Source organism: Silene latifolia, chromosome 1 (genome assembly GCF_048544455.1).
Source record: "Silene latifolia isolate original U9 population chromosome 1, ASM4854445v1, whole genome shotgun sequence".
Taxonomy (NCBI): Eukaryota; Viridiplantae; Streptophyta; class Magnoliopsida; order Caryophyllales; family Caryophyllaceae; genus Silene; species Silene latifolia.
This window is the reverse complement of record NC_133526.1, coordinates 191,038,241-191,059,280: the sequence shown is the minus strand read 5'-3', so window position 1 is coordinate 191,059,280 and position 21,040 is coordinate 191,038,241. Positions and strand designations below refer to the sequence as shown.

Below are 21,040 nucleotides of genomic sequence, written 5' to 3'. Positions count from 1 at the left end.
GCTCAGATGGCACTTCAAAACCCATCAAAACAGGCCGTAGGTCTTCCTCCTCAAGGTAAACAAGCTCACGAGCAAGCTAATGTTATTCAGCTGAGGAGCGGTACTTCTTATGCGAATCCCGACCTACAAAGCCTTGAGAATGAAGTGCCCTTTACTGTTGATGAGGTCCCTTATATGCATCCCAATGGATTGGGTAACTTGGAGCTTAGTGATGATGAAAAAGAACCTGACGAAGTTGAAACACGAGCTGACGATAAAAGCAAAAAAGACGAAGGAGCTGAACCTGCAAAGGATCCTCGATCGAGTCAGCCCCGGCTCGATCGAGGAACTAGCCAGCTCGATCGAGTCACCCCTCGACTCGATCGAGGCACCACTTCGACAGCTGACGGTGTTTCAAAAGTTGTTTCTAAGGTCAAGCAAGCCGAGCCCATAACTATTGAACTACCTTTTCCTCATCGACAACAAAAATCCAAGCTGGATAAGCAGTTCGGTAAGTTTATGGAGGTCGTGAAGAATCTACAGGTAAGTGTCCCTTTCACTGAATTAATTACTCAAGTGCCGGCTTATGCGAAATTCATGAAGGAGATTTTGACATGGAAGAGATGTAACACCCCGTATTTTATTAAGTTGGATAAAATTCTTTTAATTGCTATTTTGAATTTAATTACATCATTTAACGATTTATATATATATATGCTTAGCTAATTAATTAATTTCATCATAATTCGATACGTTAATTTTAATAATCATTAATAAGTTTATTTAAAGTTAGTTTGAATTTATTTAAAGTTAGTTCGAGTTTATTTATTTAATAATTTCCGTTTCTTTACGAGTCCTTATGAAAGTTGTTTTAAGTGAACCCGAGATGGATTTTGGGAACAAAACCGTCCAATTAGCTATTTTGAGCTTATTTCACTAAATTAGTAATTTTTATTAATATCCGTTAGTTTTGTAAAAATCGCTAATAATTCCGATTCAAGCTGATATTGTATTATTTACGTTAACTAGCTGAGTTTATTTTATTTTCACTCATTAAATTTATTTATTATTAATTCCGTTTTATTATTGAAACTTTTACTAAAAACCGATTTTATTAACTCGAGGCGGTTTTAAAACGAGCGAAATTACTTACTGATGAAGAAACGTACGTATAATTAGAAGCTAGCAAGCTAGCTGATGTTTCATTATTATTATTATTAATATTATTACTAACTACCCGTCCCCACCCCCTTATTTTTTTCCCTTTTTTCACTTTCCTTTCTTTGCTTTCACACGCAGCAAAGCAACAACAACAATCAACAGATCCCAAATCACCATTTTTCCGTCGACATTCAACCTCAGATCCCGGCCCATTTCTCGACCAAATTCCGTAATTTTTGTACCATTCTCTTCCCCTTTCCTTCCTCCTCCTTTTAAGGTAAGAAAGTCTCCTTTTTGTAGTGGTTTCGTCTTTCGCCGTCTTAGAAAAGTGTCGTCTTTTAGCTTCTTTATTCCGTTTTCTTGCCCTTTTATGAAGGATTCGAAGGCCCGGGGTGAGGCTCGTGCCTTGTGGTCCATATATCCGAAGAATAAGGGGCGTTTGAGGTAACATGATTGTTACCCTATATTATTATAGTAGTATTTGTATATCTTACTTCGTTAAGTTAATTGTTTGTGAGATGGGGTGTTTTTCGTTGTTAAAAGTTGGGATAGCTTTCGAAGGATAGAATTTTGGATTTTTGGTTATGCTGGCATGTGGTTCGTATAATTGGTCAATAGTATAGAACTCTGAATACAGTTTGGAATAAGGGAATCTTGGCTGTTTTGAAACTATACAGCAACAAGTACTACTTGATTGTAGTGGTAGATGCACAACAATTGGTGAAGCTCTTGTCGCAAGTTATTTAGAGCAATAGAGGAATTTGTTATGTTATACTTCACTTAAAAGAGTTGAGTCCATCGTTTTGAGCCGAGATCGAGTATGTAGAGTTGTGTTTTTAGATTTTGACTTTTGGATTATAGTATTGTGTTTTTATTATCGTTCTCTTTGACCATGACCCGTGGGTGAGTAGCTCGGAGTTTTAACCCGAGTGTTGAGCAATTCTTTTAATGGAATATTTGATATTACCGATATTGAAATTGAGATGGAAATCTGGTTACTATGGAGTATTATATTATAGGACGGAGTAATGAGAGAGATGGGGTAGAGAGTTGAGATAGAATTAATTTTTGGGACGAGAGTGACTTTTATAAGGTTGGCCTAGCAGCGGCCTGGCCGTGACCTGCTGTAGCCTGGCCGTGGCCTAGGCAGTGGCCTGGCTAAGTCGCGTGTTTGGGCCGTATCTATAAATTGTTTTGACGCTAGTTTGGTTTATTTAAAATATAATTAAATTAATTTACGTCTCATATTTTATATAAAGATAATTCGTTAATATCGTCCTTTCACATAATTATTTTAGGTGGCTCATATGGGGTTGAAGATGAAGAGTAATTTTGGGTTTTAGAAGCTTTCTCGAGTTTATTGCTTGTCTCTTTGCTAGCGTAAGGTAACTATTCCGAGTTACTCGACGAATTAATGTCACATTAGTAGTTAATGTGTGCCTGTTGTTTGATAAGTGTTTAGGTGAATGAATAATGTTAGGATCGTTTACAAAATGAAATTGTAATTAATAGGCTCAAATGAATTTTATGGTGATAATTGTAATGTTTTGTTGATTGTGCCGAAAACTGAGCCTTAGTCCCTTTGACTGATGCGATGTCAGTTAATTGAGTGATTGGTCAGCCGCAATTTGACCCGTACCTGTCGCAGGGCTGGGGTTGCGGGTAAAAATTCGGTTGAATGAATTAGATAATCGGCCTTTTTCTTGTTTTAGGCCATTTATTATATCTCGGTTTCACATGTGTAGTTAATTGAATTTAAATAGCTTCTTATTTAGTTAGTTGAATTTAAATAGCTTCTTATTTTGTAGAAATGGCCCTAGTTTCCCCTAAAGCCTTAAATATTGTTAGAATTGCTAGGATTGGAAATTAGTATTGAGTACTTATTGAGGAACTGTTGGTTTATCTCATTTGAATAGACAATATTATATAGCCTTTCACATGATAGAATGTTAGAATTCATGTTGGTAAGTGGGACTTTTTGCCCTCTTATGGTTAAGTGGATGACTTAAGTGACTTGTGTGGTGAGTCGTGTGTGGTGTGGGCTAAAGTATTCAAGCTGGGACTAGCTGGGACTAGGTCCTGGGTGAGTATTTCGGCCTTCATCATAGATAGGTCTTTATAGTCTCTGACGAGTATATGTTCACTGCTTGATAGCCTTTGTGTTCCTGACTAGTGGATGTTTATCCAAGTTGGGGCATGACCTCAGGTACTTATTTTGATAGTATGGGGTCAGCTTAAGTACTAGCCAACCCTTCGGTGGTGTCCTTAGGGTACTCACTTCACTTTGTTTTAAAAAAAGTTGTGGGTCTTGGGTGCGGTGGTGTGTATCCGCATGTCTAGGTCTCAAGCAGATTTTTAGGCTAGGGTTGTGTTGTCTCTTGGCCATGTTTTCTTAATAGTAACCGCTGAGCCAAGATACCGGTTCGATTACCTTCCCTACCTCGTGGTATAGACTCGAGTTACAAAGTGACTATTGACGGTGCTAAGAACTTATGCCTGTCTTTGATATATTGCCCTTTCTTGTATGGTGATTCTATGAATCATAGAAGGTGAGATGCAAGTCGGCTATGGTTGATAGAGTTTGGATTCCTGGATGTTATGTGATTCACATGATAGTGTAGTATGAGTCGGTCTAGTTTTCACATGCTAGGACTATGTGTTGTTATATTGTTGTTCACATGATAAGCACGATTGTCTAGAATCTATATGCTAAGGCATTGTGTTATTCGTATTCATATTCTTATGTTTACATGTTATATTAATTATGACATTTCGTGGCTGGGAGAACTCAGAGTTACTCCCCACTGACTGTGGCTTTCGTATTTGTATAAAATGCGAATGACAGGTAGGTGATGCATATATGGGGTACATGGACGAGCTAGCGAGCAAAGTAACCTTGGGACCTAGACTGGTTTTATTTCATTGTGACCCTTAAACCCTTTTTTGTGTCACATACATTTTAGGGACATATGTCTCCCTCTTTGTCTTTGGTTTGTATCACTTTATTCTCGCAGCTTTAGCATAGTTATGTAAATTAGTCTGTTAGCATTTGCAGGTGTTGGCATCCTCCTTCTGGAAATGTTTGTGAATGGTTTAGAAAAGTTTTAAAAATGACAGGTTTTAATTAGTTGAACCAATTACAAACATATCCTGTCAGTTTTTCTGTAGAATTACGTGTTTACTCTTCCGCAATAAATGAGGGTGTCACAGTTGGTATCAGAGCATATTTGCTCCCGACGCACGTTTGTGCACCCTACTATAAATAACTTGACCTTAAAATAATAAAATTGAGAGACGGGTAGGATGGGTAGATTTAGGATCTTATGTTGTAGTCTCTTTGTGTTTGCTTCTTGTTAGGTACTAACCTGTTTGTTGATTGTCATTTAATAATTGTTGCGTTCTTAGATCAATGACCGTGAGCTTATCAATAGCTAATAGAGTTATTACCCTTATTATAAAAAAAAATTTGAACTAAAGGTTTTGAAAATATTTTAATGTTTTTCACTGGTTTTAACGTCAATTAGTGTTAAAGCTTGTTATTGGAGACGTCTGATAATTAGTTTTATCATTTGTTGGTGTAAAAATGTATTTTTATGTCTTTGGATTGGAATATTGATGTTCTTGAGTGATCGCCAAGAGTATCTCTGTTCCATTGAAAGGACACTTATATTTTACAAAGATCAAGATTTAGTGCCGATTGCTGAGGATTGAAGATTTGTTCAACCTTTGAAGAATGCTTCTACTTCCTTGAAGATATTTCTCGTTCTTTTTGTATCTCGCCTTATTCTTAATCTCTTGGTGCCTATCCTTCTTCTAAACTCTCTATTCTTCTTCCTAGGAAGTTACATTTGTATCCTCCCAACTTGTCCTTTCACCCTTGCTAATCCTCCCTTAACGCCTTTTAGATAGTTCTCTTTCTTTTGTGGGGTGTTAACCTTGGTTGGATAATTTGGCTTGTGGAGTTGTTTCTGGTTGACCTATAACCCCGGTTTTGAGAAGTTGTGATATTGGAAGGACTTAGGTTGAGTGTTGATACCTTAGGAGTAAACACGGAGTAAGGTTTATGATGTGATTTTGGAAAGAGATACCTTTAGGATGTTGATAGCCATACATAAATTGATGTTACCTTATGACATTGTTATTTGAGATTTGAGTATCTGACTTTTCCTTGTTGTCTAATTTCCCTTTCTCCTTGATCATGAGCGTTACCGTTCATACCTCCTTTCCTCGCTTCATCTTGCTCCTCCTTTAAGTTTGACACTCGTATCTTGTGAAACTCTATCTTTGACATCCTTGTAATTTTGACTTCAATTTTTACCCTGTGAAAGTCATTATAGCTCTCTTGTGGTTTAAGTTTGAGCTCTCTTAACATACTTTGTTTTTAAGCTATCTAAGTTACTTTCCTTTTTGTACAACTTCTAAACTTTCAAGCTACCAGTTTCGATTCATTCTTAAAAGTTTATGTCACTTCTGCAAACCTAACCTATTTTTAAAGATCTGAAAATGAAAATTTGATTTAGTTCCCTATTCCTTCCTTAAATATAAACTCATTTATCGTAATTTTAATTACTAGACCCGAGATTTCTTTAAATTTTATCCAATTTCTATTAACCTTGATCTAATTATGATGCCTTTGTCAAAGTTTAATATTATATTTCAGGAATTTAACTCCCCTTTTAGTTTAAAAGTGAAACCTTTATTTCTATTTTGGCTTTTTGCAAAAGAAAATTTGAGTAGATTACCTTTCTCTTATTTTGATTTTAACGTTGATCGGATGTTAGAACTAGTTATTGGAAACGTTTGATAACTTGTTCTACGCTTGTCGGCGAATAGTATTTGTTTTAAATTCGTCTCTGACTTGGAAAGTTAGCGTTCTTGTGTGCACGACAAGAGCAATTCCGTTCCATGAATGAGACTTATATTTTTGAAAACTCTTCATTAATGTTTTTGAAGGTATTTTGATTTTTGATTTATACAAATGATTTGCCTTTTGACCTTATCTTTGATTTGGAATGTGATGTTCTTGAATACGTAACGAGAACACTTTCGTTCCCTTGATGAGAATCGTTATTTTAAAAATTTTATTTGAAACTTTTGAAAGAATTTTGATTCTTACGATAAATAACCTTTAAAATGTTTTGGTTACCGATTCCAATTTCAGTTTTATTTTCATAACCTTCCATTTATACTTTCAAGTTTCGAGGACGAAACTTTTTAAAAGATGGGGTGATTGTAACACCCCGTATTTTATTAAGTTGGATAAAATTCTTTTAATTGCTATTTTGAATTTAATTACATCATTTAACGATTTATATATATATGCTTAGCTAATTAATTAATTTCATCATAATTCGATACGTTAATTTTAATAATCATTAATAAGTTTATTTAAAGTTAGTTTGAATTTATTTAAAGTTAGTTCGAGTTTATTTATTTAATAATTTCCGTTTCTTTACGAGTCCTTATGAAAGTTGTTTTAAGTGAACCCGAGATGGATTTTGGGAACAAAACCGTCCAATTAGCTATTTTGAGCTTATTTCACTAAATTAGTAATTTTTATTAATATCCGTTAGTTTTGTAAAAATCGCTAATAATTCCGATTCAAGCTGATATTGTATTATTTACGTTAACTAGCCGAGTTTATTTTATTTTCACTCATTAAATTTATTTATTATTAATTCCGTTTTATTATTGAAACTTTTACTAAAAACCGATTTTATTAACTCGAGGCGGTTTTAAAACGAGCGAAATTACTTAACGATGAAGAAACGTACGTATAATTAGAAGCTAGCAAGCTAGCTGATGTTTCATTATTATTATTATTAATATTATTACTAACTACCCGTCCCCACCCCCTTATTTTTTTCCCTTTTTTCACTTTCCTTTCTTTGCTTTCACACGCAGCAAAGCAACAACAACAATCAACAGATCCCAAATCACCATTTTTCCGTCGACATTCAACCTCAGATCCCGGCCCATTTCTCGACCAAATTCCGTAATTTTTGTACCATTCTCTTCCCCTTTCCTTCCTCCTCCTTTTAAGGTAAGAAAGTCTCCTTTTTGTAGTGGTTTCGTCTTTCGCCGTCTTATAAAAGTGTCGTCTTTTAGCTTCTTTATTCCGTTTTCTTGCCCTTTTATGAAGGATTCGAAGGCCCGGGGTGAGGCTCGTGCCTTGTGGTCCATATATCCGAAGAATAAGGGGCGTTTGAGGTAACATGATTGTTACCCTATATTATTATAGTAGTATTTGTATATCTTACTTCGTTAAGTTAATTGTTTGTGAGATGGGGTGTTTTTCGTTGTTAAAAGTTGGGATAGCTTTCGAAGGATAGAATTTTGGATTTTTGGTTATGCTGGCATGTGGTTCGTATAATTGGTCAATAGTATAGAACTCTGAATACAGTTTGGAATAAGGGAATCTTGGCTGTTTTGAAACTATACAGCAACAAGTACTACTTGATTGTAGTGGTAGATGCACAACAATTGGTGAAGCTCTTGTCGCAAGTTATTTAGAGCAATAGAGGAATTTGTTATGTTATACTTCACTTAAAAGAGTTGAGTCCATCGTTTTGAGCCGAGATCGAGTATGTAGAGTTGTGTTTTTAGATTTTGACTTTTGGATTATAGTATTGTGTTTTTATTATCGTTCTCTTTGACCATGACCCGTGGGTGAGTAGCTCGGAGTTTTAACCCGAGTGTTGAGCAATTCTTTTAATGGAATATTTGATATTACCGATATTGAAATTGAGATGGAAATCTGGTTACTATGGAGTATTATATTATAGGACGGAGTAATGAGAGAGATGGGGTAGAGAGTTGAGATAGAATTAATTTTTGGGACGAGAGTGACTTTTATAAGGTTGGCCTAGCAGCGGCCTGGCCGTGACCTGCTGTAGCCTGGCCGTGGCCTAGGCAGTGGCCTGGCTAAGTCGCGAGTTTGGGCCGTATCTATAAATTGTTTTGACGCTAGTTTGGTTTATTTAAAATATAATTAAATTAATTTACATCTCATATTTTATATAAAGATAATTCGTTAAGATCGTCCTTTCACATAATTATTTTAGGTGGCTCATATGGGGTTGAAGATGAAGAGTAATTTTGGGTTTTAGAAGCTTTCTCAAGTTTATTGCTTGTCTCTTTGCTAGCGTAAGGTAACTATTCCGAGTTACTCGACGAATTAATGTCACATTAGTAGTTAATGTGTGCCTGTTGTTTGATAAGTGTTTAGGTGAATGAATAATGTTAGGATCGTTTACAAAATGAAATTGTAATTAATAGGCTCAAATGAATTTTATGGTGATAATTGTAATGTTTTGTTGATTGTGCTTAAAACCGAGCCTTAGTCCCTTTGACCGATGCGATGTCGATTAATTGAGTGATTGGTCACCGCAATTTGACCCGCACTGCCGCAGGTCAGGGGTTGCGGGTAAAAATTCGGTTGAATGAATTAGATAATCGGCCTTTTTCTCGTTTTAGGCCATTTATTATATCTCGGTTTCACATGTGTAGTTAATTGAATTTAAATAGCTTCTTATTTAGTTAGTTGAATTTAAATAGCTTCTTATTTTGTAGAAATGGCCCTAGTTTCCCCTAAAGCCTTAAATATTGTTAGAATTGCTAGGATTGGAAATTAGTATTGAGTACTTATTGAGGAACTGTTGGTTTATCTCATTTGAATAGACAATATTATATAGCCTTTCACATGATAGAATGTTAGAATTCATGTTGGTAAGTGGGACTTTTTGCCCTCTTATGGTTAAGTGGATGACTTAAGTGACTTGTGTGGTGAGTCGTGTGTGGTGTGGGCTAAAGAATTCAAGTTGGGACTAGCTGGGACTAGGTCCTGGGTGAGTATTTCGGCCTTCATCATAGATAGGTCTTTATAGTCTCTGACGAGTATATGTTCACCGCTTGATAGCCTTTGTGTTCCTGACTAGTGGATGTTTATCCAAGTTGGGGCATGACCTCGGTACTTATTTTGATAGTATGGGGTCGGCTTAAGTACTAGCCAACCCTTCGGTGGTGTCCTTAGGGTACTCACTTCACTTTGTTTTAAAAAAGTTGTGGGTCTTGGGTGCGGTGGTGTGTATCCGCATGTCTAGGTCTCAAGTGATTTTAGGCTAGGGTTGTGTTGTCTCTTGGCCATGTTTTCTTAATAGTAACCGCCGAGCCAAGATACCGGTTCGATTACCTTCCCTACCTCGTGGTATAGACTCGAGTTACAAAGTGACTATTGACGGTGCTAAGAACTTATGCCTGTCTTTGATATATTGCCCTTTCTTGTATGGTGATTCTATGAATCATAGAAGGTGAGATGCAAGCCGGCTATGGTTGATAGAGTTTGGATTCCTGGATGTTATGTGATTCACATGATAGTGTAGTATGAGTCGGTCTAGTTTTCACATGCTAGGACTATGTGTTGTTATATTGTTGTTCACATGATAAGCACGATTGTCTAGCATCTATATGCTAAGGCATTGTGTTATTCGTATTCATATTCTTATGTTTACATGTTATATTAATTATGACATTTCGTGGTCGGGAGAACTCGGAGTTACTCCCCCACTGACCGTGGCTTTCGTATTTGTATAAAATGCGAATGACAGGTAGGTGATGCATATATGGGGTACATGGACGAGCTAGCGAGCAAAGTAACCTTGGGACCTATACTGGTTTTATTTCATTGTGACCCTTAAACCCTTTTTTGTGTCACATACATTTTAGGGACATATGTCTCCCTCTTTTTCTTTGGTTTGTATCACCTTATTCTCGCAGCTTTAGCATAGTTATGTAAATTAGTCTGTTAGCATTTGCAGGTGTTGGCATCCTCCTTCTGGAAATGTTTGTGAATGGTTTAGAAAAGTTTTAAAAATGACAGGTTTTAATTAGTTGAACCAATTACAAACATATCCTGTCAGTTTTTCTGTAGAATTACGTGGTTACTCTTCCGCAATAAATGAGGGTGTCACAAGAGATCCTTTGACGCGGTGGAAACTATTGCTTACACTCAGAAGTGCAGTGCCATGTTGCCAATCAACTCACCACCTAAATTAAAGGATCCAGGAAGTTTTTCTATCCCTTGTCATATTGGTCATCTTTCTATTAGTAAAGCTCTTTGTGATTTAGGAGCTAACATCAGCGTTATGCCTTATTCTATTTGTAAGAAATTAAATATGGGTCCGTTGACAGTTACTAATATGACGCTGCAGATGGCCGATAGAACTGTTAAACACCCATTGGGGGTGTTAGAGGATGTTCCTGTTCGTATTGGGAAGTTTTTCATCCCCGTTGATTTTGTTGTCATGGACATGGCTGAAGACAACCAAATCCCTATCATCTTGGGCAGGCCGTTCTTACATACTGCGGGGGCGGTTATAGATGTTAGGCAAGGGAGATTGACCTTAGCTGTGGGGGATGATACGATTATATTTAACTTGGAAAAAGCATTAAAACATCCCATGATAGAAGAGACTTGTCATAGTATAGATGTTGTTGATTTTACTATTGATGAGTGTCTTCCTATGTGCTTAGACAGGGATCCTCTGGAGATTGCCCTGGTTTCGGATCCAGCTGATCAGACGGGTTCATGGAGTCCAGAAGTTCATCGGATTTAGAGGCTTATAACTGGAGGGGAATGCCCACATCAAAGGGTATATAGTTTGGGTACTACATCTAAGGTAACTGAGGTAAAGAAACCTGAATTAAAACCTCTTCCCTCTCATCTTAAGTATGAGTTTCTTGATGACTGTGAAATGAACCCAGTGATCATCAATGCTAGCCTAACTGAAGGTCAACTATCTGCTTTGTTGACTGTTTTGAGAAATCATAAAAAGGCAATTGGGTATAGCATTGATGATCTGAAAGGTATTAGTCCTGATTTTTTGCATGCACCGAATTCATCTGGAAGAAGGCCACAGGCCTAGTGCACAGGGTCAGAGATGACTAAATCCTCCAATGCAGGAGGTGGTAAGAAAAGAGGTACAGAAATTACTTGATGTCGGTATAATTTTCTCTATATCTGATTCTAAATGGGTCAGTCCTTTCCAAGTTGTACCTAAGAAGGGAGGTACTACAGTAGTAAAAAATGATAAGAATGAATTGATTGCTACTAGACTTGTTACAGGGTGGAGGATGTGCATTGACTATAGGAAGTTGAACATGGCCACTAAAAAGGACCATTTCCCACTTCCTTACATTGACCAAATGTTAGAGAGATTAGCGTGTCATAGTTATTTCTGTTACCTAGATGGCTACTCCGGTTTCTTTCAGATACCCATACATCCTGACGATCAGGAAAAGACCACTTTCACATGTCCATATGGTGTATTTGCATATTGGAGGATGCCCTTTGGTTTATGTAACGCTCCTGCTACCTTTCAGCGTTGTATGATGGCCATATTTTCTGATTACATAGAGTCTATCATGGAAGTCTTTATGGATGATTTCAGTGTATATGGTACTGATTTTGATATTTGTTTGAGAAACTTGACTAAGGTTTTGCAGCGCTGTGAGAAGAGCAACCTTGTTCTCAACTGGGAGAAGTGCCACTTCATGGTTACTGAAGGGGTGGTACTCAGTCACTTGGTGTCAGGTAAGGGTATTCAAGTGGACAAAGCTAAGGTTGAGGTAATTGAGGAACTCCCGTACCCGGTTAATGTCAAAAGTGTGCGTAGTTTTCTTGGTCATGCAGGGTTCTATCGCCGCTTTATTAAGGATTTTTCTAAAATTGCTCAACCTCTAACCCGGCTACTCCATAAAGATACACCTTTTGTGTTTACTGACGAGTGTGTTAAGTCCTTTGATAGGATTAAACAAGCTCTTATCTCAGCTCCCATTATCCGATCTCCGGATTGGAGCCTTCCTTTTGAGATTATGTGCGACGCCAGTGATTATGCAGTTGGAGCTGTTTTGGGGCAGCGAAAGGACAAGGTGTTACATGCCATTTACTATGCAAGCAAGACTCTTGATGATGCACAAATTAACTATGCTACTACGGAGAAGGAGCTTCTTGCAGTTGTCTATTCTTTAGACAAATTTAGAGCTTATCTTGTTGGTTCTAAAGTTATTGTTCATACTGACCATGCAGCTTTGAAATATCTTTTAACAAAATAAGAGGCTAAACCTAGACTTATTAGATAGATTTTACTGTTACAGGAATTTGATTTAGAAATCCGTGATAAGTCTGGTGTTGAAAATGTTGTTGCAGATCATTTGTCTAGGCTGAGATTTGCAAGAAGAGAGATTTTGCCCATTGATGACTCTTTTCTAGATGACCAACTGTTAGCTGTAGCTGCAAATACTCCATGGTTTGCAGATGATGCCAATTATTTGGTGGGAGGTATGCTTCCTCCTGATCTATCCTATCAGCAGAAGAAGAGGTTTTTGCATGACGTGAAGCGATATTTCTGGGACGACCCATATCTATTCCGGGAGTGCGCAGACGGTATCTACAGACGATGTATTCCAGAGGGTGAGGTACGTGCCTTCCTTTCTCATTGTCACTCTTCTTCTTATGGAGGTCATCATGGTCCTTCTAGGACATTTGCTAAGGTAATGCAATCGGGTTTTTATTGGCCTACTATCTTGAAGGATGCTACTACTTTTGTCCGTTCTTGTGATGCATGTCAAAGGACGGGTAATATCTCGCAAAGGCATGAGATGCCTCAAACTGGAATCTTCGAAGTGGAGATTTTTGATGTTTGGGGCATTGATTACCAAGGGCCATTCCCTACTTCTCATGGGAATCAGTATATTTTAGTAGTTGTAGATTATGTTTCTAAATGGGTGGAGGCAATTGCCACCCCCACTTGTGATGGTAAATCTGTTTTTAAGCTATTTCAGAAGATTATCTTTCCACGGTTTGGAGTGCCTCGCGCAGTGATCAATGATGGAGGCAAGCATTTCAATGAGCGTCATCTTAATTCTCTTATGAAGAAATATGGCGTTACACACCGCAGAGGATTGGCATATCATCCTCAAACCAGTGGACAAGTAGAGATTTCCAACAGAGAACTGAAACAAATCTTGGAAAAGGTAGTGAGCAAGAACAGAAAGGATTGGAGTCGGAAGCTCGATGACACTTTGTGGGCTTACCGTACTGCATTCAAGACCCCGATTGGAGCATCACCGTACCGTCTAGTCTATGGCAAATCCTGCCATTTACCTGTGGAGCTCGAGTACAAGGCTATGTGGGCCATAAAGGAGCTGAATATGGATCCCTCACTGGCGGGTGAGAAGCGACTGATGCAGTTGAATGAGCTTGATGAGTTTCGACTGTATGCCTATGATAGTGCTCGAGTGTATAAGGAGCGAACGAAGAAGTGGCATGACAAGCATATTTTGCCAAGGGAGTTTCATGTTGGTGAGAAAGTTCTCTTATTTAACTCTCGTTTGCGTTTGTTTCCAGGTAAGCTGAAGAGTAGATGGTCTGGACCGTTCACTATAGCTGATGTGAACAAGTTTGGGTCAGTTACACTGCAAACTGACAAAGGGGAAATCTTCAAAGTGAATGGGCAACGATTGAAGATCTACCATGAAGGAGCGTATGTCGGGGTAATAGAGGTTGTGGACCTCTTTGCCATTGATTCTTCTCACTGATGAAGAATTACGGTCGTGCGGGACCGCAAAAACCAGCGCTACCGAGAGGCAGCTCGGAATTTTGTAACTTATTTAATTTGTAATTAGGATTTACATTTAATTATTGCCTTTACTTTTATGTTTTTCCTTGAACTTTGAGAGATGAGGAGAGGGTACTTGATATGCTTTCAAGTAAATTTTGCAGGAATTTGACGGAATTTGAAGTTATGAGTGACAAATGACGAAAGCAAACGCCAACATCAACTTCCTCGATCGAGCCAGATGCGACTCGATCGAGGAACCTCGTGCTCGATCGAGCCAAACCGTGACTCGATCTAGGCACCAATACAGGAATTAAAAAAGCTTAAAACGAAAGTTGGCTAGTCAGGAAACTGGTTCCTCGATCGAGCCAGGCGCGACTCGATCGAGGCACCTAAATAAACCGGGTTCCGCGTTTTTCTTTAAACCGGTTTTATGCTTCAATTGCTCTTATTTCTTTCAAATCCCTTCTTCTATTTTCGACAATTTCCTGCATTATTCCTCTTATATTGCTCTTTCTCTCTTCATTCATCATCATTCATCATCAAATCTCTCTTACAACTTGTGTTTACTTGCTTATTAAGTGTTTGCATCAATCTCTTGTGCTTATTTTCGCAATTTCATTGCCATATTTGCCAAGGTAAGTCCCGAATTGTCCTATTTTGTCTCGGAAAAATCTGAAATTTCTTGCTTAAAACTTGAGTTTATTGTATTAAATCTTCCATTGCTAGTATACAATTGTTATTTCCTTGCTTTCTAGCCCCTTGTTTGTTGAAATTCATGTCTAATTTGCTAATTTGGGAATTAGGGTTCTTCAAAATCCGGGTAGAAATTATGCATTAAATTGGTTAGAAATTGTGTTCTTATGCTTGGAATCTTCCTTATTTGATACATACTCATGTTCCCCTAACTTTTTGGATGATTTAATTGTGATTTTAAGTCTTAAAAATTGATTTTTGGACCCATTTTTGCCAAAAACCGGGACTGTTTGTGATATGGTTGAAATATGATTGTCTACTTGTCTATCTTGCAGACAATGTCAACTTCTAGGCAAGGAAATAAGAGGACTCGAGAAAGGAGAGCCCCGGTCCAGCAACCCGAGGTGATTCCCGAAGAAGTGGTGTCTTCTGAGGACGATTTGTCTCCTTTGGACGATTACCCTTTCATTGAATTCCGTGACAAGGCACAAAAGGACAGGTTCGAGTATTTGTTAACCAAATCTATGAGTGCCACTCGATGCGTGGATAGGAAAATTTTGCGAACATTGAAGATTGATGAAATTATGTATGGCATGTTCAATGAGATAGGGTTACAGGGTCTTTTTCTACTCCATGAATTATCTTACCCTGCTTTAACCCTCGAGTTTCTAAGCTCATTTACTTACTTTCCCAATGACCACCTTATCAAGTTTCGATTGCTTAACGTAGAACGGTTCTTAACCTTTGACCGTCTGTCAGAAATTCTGGGAATAGATAAGCATACCGACGGAGATTTATACAGTGTCGGTGGGCTGTCCGCTATTCGATACTTCCCATTGTTTACCGGTTATGCGGATGCGGATGCGGATGTCAGTGCTATGTCTTTGTTGGACGTCCAACATGTTTGTCTTCGTTTATTTTTACGGTATTTGAGCTATTTGTTGTATGGCCGGCACGACAAGAGCAAGACCTCCACTATTGAGGTCTTGATCCTTGCTAGTTACCTGAACCCTTATCGGGAGGAGACATTTCAGTTCTCTCCCCCTGCTCTTGTGTGCTCGGCTTTTGACAGGATGATCGGGAGGTATGGGGACCTTGATTGTGGTGCTCTTGTCGCCAAGATAGCTAGGGCTGTTTGTGATTTTAGGGGTGATGACCCCTACGAGCCCATGGATGACCATGAGCCACTTGCTGATGATGACCACCTCCGTTATGACATCTCTTATATTGACATCAAGAATGGGAAGGAACACTACTGGAAGGTCCAAGGCGAGTCTTATAGGCTTCTACCTTGTGACCGTTTACCTGCTGTAGACCCCCTTGAAGAGAGTACGGCTGTGGAGCGACCCCCGCCCGTTACTTATCTGATTCCTCAGGACCTTCTGGTCACTTTTCCTGGGTCTAGTACTACTACCACTACCGGCGAGCGTCGGAGACGTCGTCGGCCCACCACCCATCTGCCTGGCTCATTCCAGCCTGCTCCTCCTCCATCTTCTACAGCCTATCCTACTCTGGGCTACCATTTTGATGCAGTTATTGCACGAGAGGTGAGATTACATGAGGGCATCAACACCACCTTGACAGAGCGGCGGATGTGGGAACAGATGGAGGCCATGTCTCTTGCTTCGGGGGGACAGTATCGGAGTGTGACACCTAGCTATTACACCGCTCCTGGTGACGACAGCCGTGTTTTCCACCTCTATGGAGTGACTCCTATAGAGTTCGGACAGTTTAGTACTGCCTATGGTGCCTTGGGCCGTCTCTTTTACACTCCAGTCCGCCCCACTCAGCCTACTTCTGTTTTTCTTGAGGATGTTGGTGTTCCTTGCTCCCAGAGAGGACCGTTTGGTCAGTTTAGTGCTTCTACTTCCGCTGCTGCTATTCCAGGAGGCGGCCGTGGTAGAGGCCGTGTTAGGAGAGCCAGCCGTGGTCGAGGCCGTAGTCCGCCTTCGATCCCGAGTGATGTCCCTGTATGCCGAGATTGATGATTTTGATGATGATGGTCGAGCCCAGTAGTGACAGCTGGTCACTACATCCCTCTCTTTCCAGCTGGTTTGGGGGAGGCTACTGCATTACAGCTGGTATTATCTTTCTTGTTTTTGTTTTATTGCATTTCTTATTTTTCCCCTCTTCCCTTTGTTAGTAGTGTCCCATAGGTTGCTGGATTTCTGTGTGACTGCTATGCTGTAGGCGTCACAATGAGGACACTGTGACATTTAGGTTTGGGGGAGTGTGTTTATTTCTGTTGTGTGCTTTTATTTATTGTGGTGTGAAAGAAATTCAAAAATTCAAAAAAATTGAAAAAATTGAAAAATTATAAAATACAAAAACATGTTTTTATTGATTTTGAGTCGAGTCTTGGTGAATTGTGTAGCAATGATGATAATTTGCTTTGTCTTTGCATTTGAGTCCCATTTAGTTGTCCATGTACATTGTTTTGACCTGATAGCTATGATGAACAAAGCTCTTTACTCAAGTCTTGACCGTCACAATATGCCTTATGCCGAGTAGATTTGACTTTATTTTGTTGGTAAACCACTTAAATTTCTTAGGTCTTTAGAGCTTCCTAGGCCGGGAACATCAATAAACCGGTCTCATTGTTATTTAGGCTGAAGAGTGTGGTCTCCTTGTGGAATATGTAATATCAAACTGCATAAGTGTGACATTAGTTTCTTAGCTTTTGCGCGTTCATATGATTAAGTACATGAGGAAAGGCGGTTCTTTTTGTTCAAATATGCCAAACATCACCCAGTTTTTGTTAGCCCGTTTGAACCATGTAGCCATTTTATATCCTATTTCTTAGCTACATTCCAGAATTTGCCTACCTTTTTCGGACAATCAGCTTGCTTGAGTCCTTATTGTTATAGCTACTTTGGTTGGGTTGGGACTTTTATTGTCATGTGGGTAGTAGCTATATTTTTGTAGCAATTGTGTGACCTCTTATGTTGAAAAAAAGAAGTATTATGAAGCAAAGAAGAAAAAAAAAGAAAAAAAAAAGAGTTTCGAGAAAAAAAAAAAAAAGAGTTCAGAAAAAGAAAAAAAAAAAAAAGAAAGTTTCGAAAAAAAAAGAGTTCAGAAAAAGAAAAAAAAGAAAAGAAAGAAAAGAAAAGGAAAAGAAAAGAAGAAAAAATGCGTGCTTCATTGAGTTTTGTTAGGAGGTCGTGTGTGGTATTTACTGGAGTCTAATGCACTTTTGGAGAGCATTTACATTCTCTCATATGTTGTCAAAGTTGAGATAATTTCTCCAGTTGGATGATTGTTTTATTTCTTATTAGATTTGGCTATTAGTCTAGCGCTGCGACTACCGTCTGAGCCTCACATACCCATACGTGCTTTTGCACAAGCCACTTCTATACCCATGCCACTTTACCACCATTCTGTCCTTGATACATGTACTTGGTCTGTTTTGTGAATGCGTATTAGTTCGAGAATCTCTTATCACATTAGATTGTATGCATATTTCATAAGTTGAGTGAGAGTCTTTATTCTTTCTATCTTACAAATATCTCACCCCTTATGAGTGCATGAGTGAAACCGCGAGAGTCCAACAAAATTGTCTTGCAAGGTTGAAAAGCATTTGGCTGAGTCTCGGTATCATGTCACATCTTGAGTAAGAGCTGCGTTAGTCTATTACCCGTGCTTTTAAATTTGTTTTATTGGCACAATTTTGGTCATTACTTTGTTATAGATGTGGATAACTGGGATTTGTATGTGCCTAGACATTTGCTCTGAGTTATTCATTCACCATATGTTTGCTGTTCTTTGTTTGGCCTAATTGCTTTGCTTGAGGACAAGCAAAGGTTTGGTTTGGGGGAGTTTGATGTATCACTTTTATATATACTTTTATAGCTCCCTTTATACCATTTTACATACCGTTTCGTGCCTATTATATCATTTATATGCCTTATTTCAATGAATTGTCGATACTGCCGCTATTTTGTGTTTTGATGCAGAAATGACTCGTTATGAGTATGATCAAGCTAAGATTAGCATGGCGGAGACGGCATAGTAGAATACACGAAGCATGGCACGAGGAACAAGGAAGCGCGAAGGCTAGAAGAGAAAGAAAGGAGGAAGACGTCTGTGAAGATGGTTCCTCGATCGAGTCACCACTGGCTCGATCGAGCAAACTGTCCTCGATCGAGTCACCTCTGGCTCGATCGAGGAACCTCTCTGGCAGAGTTATTTCCGGATTTTCCTAAAACAGTTATCTTTTGTTATAAATTAGAAACTCGTGTTTTTATTAGAGACTACGTTTTATTTTACCTTCATACTGCTGGATACTCTTCTTAGAACCCTAATCTTTCCTTGTACGGTATTAATCTTTCCTCAATAATTAATCGTTCATTGTTTTATGTTAATTGATTATTGTTTTATGCTTTTAATTATGTTTTCAATCTTAATCATTGTTGTTATTATTATCACTATGAGTAGCTAATCTCCTCATCTAGGATGAAGGGGATCTAGGTTAATTAAAAAGGGAAATTGATTAATTGCTAGTGATATTGCATAAGTTGTTGTTTGATTATTGTTCTTCTTCTAGTTAATTAACTTAAGGCCTGAGTTATTAATTAGTGTAGCGAATTAATCCTTTCGCCGACCGGTTTAGAATTAATATAGGCTGCGATAATCAAATAGATTGTATCTAATTATAGCGACCGCATGTTAGAATCGATCTAAAGGGCATAATTGAGTCGACCGATCTTATGACCTTAAACAGCTTGATAGACCTAGCAATTGATTAATAATCCCCAAATAATTGACCTAGTAAACCGGAAATCCTAGACCTTTAATATTATTGTTTAAACCTCTTTTTAATTACTTGCAATTAGTTGATTAGATCAAAACAAAACAAACCCCCCAGAAATCGGTTACCTTTAGACAACTTAAATATTTACAGACTTAGCTTTTACCGCCTCCCTGTGGATTCGATACCTGTCTTACTGCTAGGTATTCTTGTCAGTCCTGAGATAGTTTTACTTTGGTTTGGTGATACGACTTTAGCCACATCAAAAAGCTTTAAATATTTTACAATGTGGAGCAGTGTTGATGACTTTATTCCCTGCATTCAACAAATTTGGGATCAACATTGGTCTGGACAAAAGATGTTCAAAGTGGTTATGAAGCTTAAAAGTTTGAAAAAGCCTCTAAAAGATCTTAATGGCAAAATGTTTGCTGATATAGAGAATAGCACTGTCCATGCTTGGAAAACTTTGGATTCTATTCAATCTCAACTGAGTCAATCTCCTACTGATGAAGGACTGATATTACAGGAAATTGAGGCTTTAAAAATTTATAGAGACTTGCAGAAAGCTTGTGATAGTTTCTTATTGCAAAAATCAAAGGCTACATGGGTCCATGAAGGTGATAATAATACTAAATATTTCCATAGTATCATGAAAGGGAAGTATGCCAAGGCTCAGATTTGCAGGATTGCAGACACTGATGGAAATATACATGACAGTGGAGAACAAATTCAGAATGCTTTTTTGTCCTACTACAAACATCTACTGGTTACTCCTAAAGCTACTACAGCTGTTAATTCTACAGTAGTTCAGAAGGGGAAGTTATGCACACCTGACCATTGGGATATTCTGCTTGCCCCAGTCACAAAAGCTGAAGTTAAGACTGCCATATTCTCTATTCCCAACCACAAGGCACCTGGCCCTGATGGTTTTTCCAGCTCTTTTTATAAAGATGCTTGGGCAGTTGTGGGAGATGAAGTCACTTCTCCCATCCTTGACTTCTTTACCTCAAGAAAATTATTGCAGCAGGTCAACCACACTTTCATAACCTTACTTCCTAAATCTGAGATGCCTCATAATGTTACTCAATTCCGTCCAATTGCTTGCTGCAATGTATTATATAAAGCTATTTCTAAAATTTTGAGCACCAGACTGGCAAATATTCTACCTGATATTATTAGTGATACACAGGGTGGATTTATTAAGGGCAGAAATATCATTGAAAATATTCTGATTTGCCAGGATATTTTGAGACTATATAACAGGAAATCTGTCTCTTCTAGGTGCCTAATGAAAGTTGACCTAAAAAAGGCATATGATTCAGTTAATTGGGATTTTATTGAACAAATGTTAGCTGCATTGAATTTCCCTTCAAAGTTCATCCATCTGGTTATGGTTTGTGTAATAACAGCATCCTATTCTTTGGTGTTACATGGCAAAAAATTTGGATACTTTAAAGGTGCTGCTGGATTGAGGCTAGGGATGTCAACTTCACCCGCACCCGATCAAAAACTGATCCATCCGATTTTAGAAGACGGATGAAAATCCGACTTAAATGGATGACGGATGGATGACGGATGGAACGGATGACGGACGACGGATGGGTTGGATGAAGAAATTTCACCCGCCATCCATCCATCACCCGATTTAATTACTTTTTACTTAATTTTTTTTAACATATAATACATTATTAAGATACAAAATATTCAAATATTCAAATTTTTCTACTCTCAAAATATATATTTTGTGAAACTGCCCATTAGAAAGTTAAACTAAAATAATTATCTAACATTTTTTTTGTATAGAATAAAAAATCATCACTTTTTGTAACTTGAAACCTAT

At 38.1% G+C, this 21,040-nt stretch overlaps 2 long non-coding RNA genes across 3 annotated transcripts; both read left to right on the top strand.

Annotated features, from left to right (window-relative positions):
* Positions 1–1,227: 1,227 nt before the first annotated feature.
* Positions 1,228–4,310, top strand: LOC141617704 (uncharacterized). Its single transcript, XR_012531192.1, has 3 exons — positions 1,228–1,417; positions 2,439–2,525; positions 3,986–4,310. It is a non-coding gene; the product is annotated as an uncharacterized LOC141617704 (long non-coding RNA).
* Positions 4,311–6,993: 2,683 nt separating this feature from the next.
* Positions 6,994–10,071, top strand: LOC141617637 (uncharacterized). 2 transcript variants are annotated; one of them, XR_012531180.1, is made up of 4 exons: positions 6,994–7,183; positions 7,283–7,350; positions 8,205–8,291; positions 9,747–10,071. It is a non-coding gene; the product is annotated as an uncharacterized LOC141617637 (long non-coding RNA). The 2 variants fall into 2 exon arrangements; XR_012531171.1 differs by lacking the exon at positions 7,283–7,350.
* Positions 10,072–21,040: the final 10,969 nt, after the last annotated feature.